The sequence below is a fragment of the Ambystoma mexicanum genome, chromosome 4p (assembly GCF_040938575.1).
Source record: "Ambystoma mexicanum isolate Mex_15411 chromosome 4p, UKY_AmexF1_1, whole genome shotgun sequence".
Taxonomy (NCBI): Eukaryota; Metazoa; Chordata; class Amphibia; order Caudata; family Ambystomatidae; genus Ambystoma; species Ambystoma mexicanum.
In genome coordinates, this window is record NC_090927.1 from 294255542 (window position 1) to 294261795 (window position 6254).

Genomic DNA, 6254 nt, shown 5'->3' on the forward strand with positions numbered 1-6254 from the left:
CATTGATTTTCAATAGAGTCCTGTAAATGAATTTAAGCAATATCGATTTAGAAAATGTTGTGTTCCAATAAGTAGATGACATTTTGGTAAGCAGCACTTCAAAGGAAGAGTGTAGACGTGATTCTGTTCAGCTGATGATTACACTTGCTGACAAAGGGTATAAGGTTGACAAAGAGAACCTACAGTTTTGTCAACAAGAGGTGTTGTAAATTGGCCAATTGATTTCACATGAAGGAAAGAAGGTTACTACAAAGCCACACACGATAAAACACATGCATAGATTTCTGGGATTGTAAGTCTAGAAACTACCCTACCAAAGTATAGAAGGTATATTATGTTGGCCGCAAAACCGATCGCATCATATGCCCTACATCGCACACAGAGAATCGTCAGCATAACCATAACGATAACCATAGGGCGTCCATTTTTTGCTGTAACATCTGCCAGAGTCTACATGTTGAGAGACAGGCCCAGACAGAAATGCCAAATGCCAAACAGTACAGATATACATTGCTTTCCTCCCTCACAAGTCCTTGAAGGTGAGCAGAGAGGCATTTAATCAGCGGCCCAGGTGCCGGCCGGTCTCGCTGAAACTGTAGAAACAGGCCGTTAAACATGAATTATACTTTCCTAGCGGCCCCGCCTTTGGGGCTCTCCTTGGATCACTCTGACCTCTAGTTCATGAATAGAAACCAGTAGATAACACACTTTGGAATGTGTCTCTCCTATGAACACAGTATCCTTGCTGAACAAGTGCCTTATGTTCTTCATAACAAAAAACTATGTCTGCTTACTGCAAATTGCAACTGTTGCTAAAACGAGTAATATAGATTAAATAAGAGACGTGTCATAATGTGTCATATTTGTCATAATTGTCAATTACCGAACTCCAGCTCAAGAAGGTACATTATGGGCGGTTTTGATGTGTCACAAAGAGATTGTATGATTGTCTTTTTATATATGATGCTGTTGTAGAATATTCACTCTCGTCTCACGAGGTCTGGGTGACTTACGTTGCGAGACGTTAGACCCAGTAGGACAACTGAGAATATATTTGTTTTGCAATAAACCCTAGTAGTTGGAAATTGAACCTTGTGTCTGTCGTATCACTAGTGTATGGTGATTATGCCTTGTTTCCATATGCGAATGGTCTTCAGGGCCTAGCAGGATTATGTAACTATGTCAGAGCATGTGTCTTTCATTGCAGCTCATATATAAGGCCTTTATTGCAGGCTTTGAAGCAAACACAGGCAACGCAGGAAAAAATTGTGTGGACTGAGGAAATGGAAGAAAGTTTGACGAGTTGAAAAAGGCAATTTGCACTGCTCCAGTTTTAGAGATTCCTAATTATTCTGAGGAATTATTTTTATTCTCGCATACAGATGGCACTGTTATGACAGCACTCCTTATACAGAGAACCACATTGGGGTACAAGCCCATTGTGTATTACAGTGGGGATTTTGGGATTTTGGACCCAGTAATGAGAGGTCATTTTCTGTGCGAATAATCGCTTGCAGTCGCTGCATTTGCTATAGAGAAAGCTGCAAGCATAGTGATGGGATGCTCTTGTCGAACACACATTATTTGCCATTCAAGAGAAACCAAAAGGCACGTTGACTTCTCAAAAGTCTTCTGCCTACGAGGTAGTCATATCAAATCCGGTGATCAAAATAGTTTGATGCAGAATATTGAATCCTGCCATGTTTGTAGCTGAACCACTGGCAGAGGATGAGCATGCACATGATTGTTCAAACTATGAAGAGGTCTATGACAGAATCCCTAGGATGAATGAAAAGACCTTGACAGGTGGAACAGTGTTTTTATTGATGGTTCTTCAAGAATCAATCAAAATGATGGACAGAGATACACGGGTCCTGCTGTGGTAAACCACACAGTCAATGGGGAGTTTCAGACATTGGTAAGTGCATGACTCCCGTCTCACTATTCAGCACAGGCTGCAGAGCTAGTGGCGCTGATAGTCGCACTCAAGAATCATGTAGACCAGGAAGTAACAGTGTACAGCTACTCCCCCTATGTGACGTCAATAGTGCATTCAGGGTTAGCAAGTTGGAAAGGGAGGGGCTCCCTCTGAGCGGATGGCAAGCCAGTGCAGCATGCCACCTTATTGGACAGGCTTATTAAGGCACTGCAACTCCCAGTGGCCATTGCGGTCATTAAATGCACAGCACATACCAAAAGGGCAGACTTTATCTCACATGGAAACCAAGCAGCAGATGATGAAATGAAATTCGCTGCATGTTCAGAAAATGTGATGACCTTTGAAATGCCTGATGTAAATGAGAAAATGGTTGTAATGATGAATGTGTCTGAAAGATATAGTGATTTGTCTAGAACGCAGTTGATGGAAATTCAGGGGGATAAGAAGGATTTGTGGATGCAAAGAGGGTGTTCTTTAAACCCCTGTGAAGCATTGTGGCGACAAGACAGCACTGGTAAACTGGTGATGCCTGTAGCCTTATTAAGGGTGGCGCTTGAACATCTACACTACCCTGTGCGCTATTGCAGAGGATTGGTTTGTACCAAATTTGTTAGAGCATGTTGCGTTCTATGTAGTGAACTGCATTGTGTGTCGAAATATACAGCTGGGCAGATATTGCACACAGTTAGGGGAGTTATTCCAAGACCCACTGGCCCATTTCAGCATTTGCATGTCGACTATGTTGACATGCTGCAAGTATGTAATGAATATAAATACATGATTGTTGTAGTGTGTCCTTTTTCAAGATGGATTGAGGCTGGTCCGTGTACACACACAGACTCTACCTGTGCAGCTAAATTCTTAGTACAGGAAGTGTTTCCCAGATGGGGAGTATGTAAAGTAATGAGGTCAGATAATGGCCCACATTTTGTGAATCAAACATTTGAGAAGATCAGCTTGTTGCTTGGTATAAAGCACAGGTTTTCTTCAGCCTATCATCCAAAAGGAAACAGAATCTGTGAATGGCTCAATGGCTTGTTTAAAGAAAGGATAGCCAAGTTGAAGCTTACCTTGAAGAAAGGGTGGTTGTATTGCCTACCACTGGCATTATACGCATTGCAGAACCAACCAGGTTTGGACCACCATCTCACCCCCCATGACATAGTGACAGGGATACGGATGAGGACATGCCTCACGCCTCCATCCAGAGTTAGAAGTGATGCTCCACCTACTGCAGAACTGTTAGGAATGGAGCTACATGAATAGTTTATGTGTATGACTTTACGTATCTCTGTCATTTCAGGTCAGCTATGGCGAAAAGGGTGTGGGGCAGTACAGAACACAGACGGAGATGCGTCAGCAAGTCGTGTTCAAGAATTATGCCTTCGCCAACTATTCCCCGGAGATGCAGTCCTAATCCGTAACTTTTTGAGGAAGTGGTACAAGCCGAGATTTAAAGGCCCTTTTATCGTGGAATGCCTCACGCTGTCTGCAGTCAGAATGCAAGGCAGACGTGCTTGGACTTTCTTAGGCGACATCAAACTTTACACTGGAGAAACCCCTCTGCCCCCACCCCCAACAAAAGCAAGCATCGGAGAAGAACCTGAGCAAATGCAGACAAGGTCTATGACAAGGAAGAAGGATGCAGAGGCTGTCGAGTAAAAAGAAAAGATGATATTGGACTTTGGCTTGGTCCGGGACATTCTTTTAGCCATCTCTGAAAGGGTTAAGGGAAGCTGATACAAACAATATGTGCTGTCATTTCGGGGTGAAAGGAAAATCTTTTGTTCTTAAAGCCACGGGACCATCATTAATTTTGGACTGAGGCATGCTTTAAGCCTTGATAAGAAGGGAAATATGCCAAATTCTGAGTACATTTTTTCTACAATTGGAAGAGGGTGCAGTAACCTTCATTCCTTTTAGAGTTCCTGTTTGGGGGTGCCCATGGTGATTCCCAATGACAACGTTTCAAGGATCATATTTGAAATATTTCTCTTTATTCTGCGCATATATCCGGCTATTGTGGGGAGAACTACAAGTGAGAGAAGTGCGAAGAAGTACTTCAAACGAGGAATGCTTTGTGTGTGCACTCCTGCCTTACAGTATGGGGAAGTCTAAAATCTTCACAGCACATTGTCTTTTGCACGTAGCACTTTGCAAAACCAGAGGCCAGTTCATGGGTCGAAGTGTCTACCTCAAATGGGCAACTGAATGGACAGATCCAGATGAAGATGACTATATCCAGGATACGAAGACAACAAACAGAGCCCATACTAAGAATCATGTGATCAGATATGAGAAGCCTGGAGTGAAAGGAGCTGGAGTCAGATGGGAGTTAAATAAAAAATTGGAGGTTGCAGGAAAATCTGCAGAGGACATTCGAAGATGGAAGAACTGAGGACAAATGCAGATCTGGGCATCAGTGTTATCACCAGACGGATGGGAAGACGGAGTGTTAATCTGCAGAGCCTGGGTGGTCATTGGTTGTTACAAACCTGCCATTGACATAATGCAGAATGGCTGCAAGCCATTATGGCCAAGACTTGCTGAGCTACTGACTTGGGTAAAAGATAGAGGAGGACCCTTGCAGATGGTTCCACTGGAAAGTGTAAAGCTGTGCTTCAGAAATAATGGCACAAGAAAAGTTGGAGAGAATCAGAACTGTGGTTGAATCTTTGATGTACCAGGAATGATACATCATACAGCAGTTATCATGGAACATTATTGGGCTTGTGGATCCAGGGCATATATGAAGTTCCCCAAGGATTGGGGTGGACAATGCTCATTAGTGAATGTACATGTTTCAGCATTGGTGATTCCAAAAAGTGATCTGGGTCTTGACAGTTTCCCAAAATCAGATGTTCACCTGAGGAAGAAGAGATATGTGGAGCTGATAAAGAGGATGAAAAGGGAGAATTTTTCTCAGCTAAGTCAATAGAAGCTTTTGACTCTATTCCTTATGAGCACAGGCTGTTTAGCCAGACCTCATCAGTGTTCACCTTAAGTTTCGTACCGAGAATCCAGGTTGGATCAAATACCAAGTGGTTAGAGATCACCAGGTGAGAATTGCTACAGTCGATCAACACAACCATAAAGGGTTTCAAGGCTATCAGAGAAGAGATGAGAGCTACATGACTGATGACTCTTCAGAACAGATACATCTTGGACATGATTACAGCAATGGATGGAGGTGTTTGTGCAAAAATCGGAAAATCATGTTGCACATTTATACCTTCTCATGATGATGAGAGTGGTACCTTGACAGAGGCCATAGACATGCTGACAAAGCTCCATGGTCAGATGATAGACGAAGTAGAAGACATTGCTGATGACAGCTGGTTTGGATCACTCTTTTCTTGGTTTCCAGAATGGATGGCAGACATGTTCAAGTTTCTTGGAGCCCTGATCGTGTTAGTGTTGTTTGGATTTTGTGTGATCAAGATAATAATCTCACAATGTAAAAAGACATCAAAGAAAGCCATAGGGATGAAGATCATGATCGATGTCAACGGAGGATGGGAAGCCAGCGACCTGACAGATGAAGGAATCAGAGACTTTGTGAAGGCCAGTATCCATTCACCTGAGGGGATGAAGTTCCTGTATCCAAAGAATCACAAGAAGTATCTAGGAAGATGGATCTATTGCAGTCCAAGTGGACAATGTAGTCTTATGACTTCGAACAAAGATGAGCATGTCAAATCAGCAGGATGCCTGAAGGGAGTCATAAAGATATGGATCCCAAAGAAGCTTTTCTTCAGACCTAAATGCTTGGATGTGAAGGAGGATGAGAGAGTGGTTGATAAATCACCCAGAGGGGGAAGTGTAGACGAGCAGCCAAGTACCCCCATCTCAACCGTTCCACCCCTTTTACCTGTGTGCTGGAAACCAGAGTATGTGACATACACAGAACAGCTGAACCAACAAAGGGCAGAATATGGACTCTGTGTAGTACCAGTGAAAATACTGACAGCAAAGAGACTCCTGGAGGCAATGTTCCCATTGAGAAAACCATACCTGCATACAAATAAATATGAGGGCCATTTGAATGAAATCCCGGAAAAAGCAGAGCCAATAAACGGCAAGGAGGAATGGTAATGTCACCAACCATCACCAGTATACGTCACACTGAGCTGAGATGACGTACATAGCAGAGATGCAGAGACAAGAGAATGCAGATATTCTATAAGGCATCTAGGAAGTATCAAGGATAAGTGACATCTTGAGATCAAGGTGAAGAAGTTTATGCCACAGAAACAGATGAAGACATTGAGTAATTTTACACATGTACATATGCAAAAGAAACACAAGTAGACAA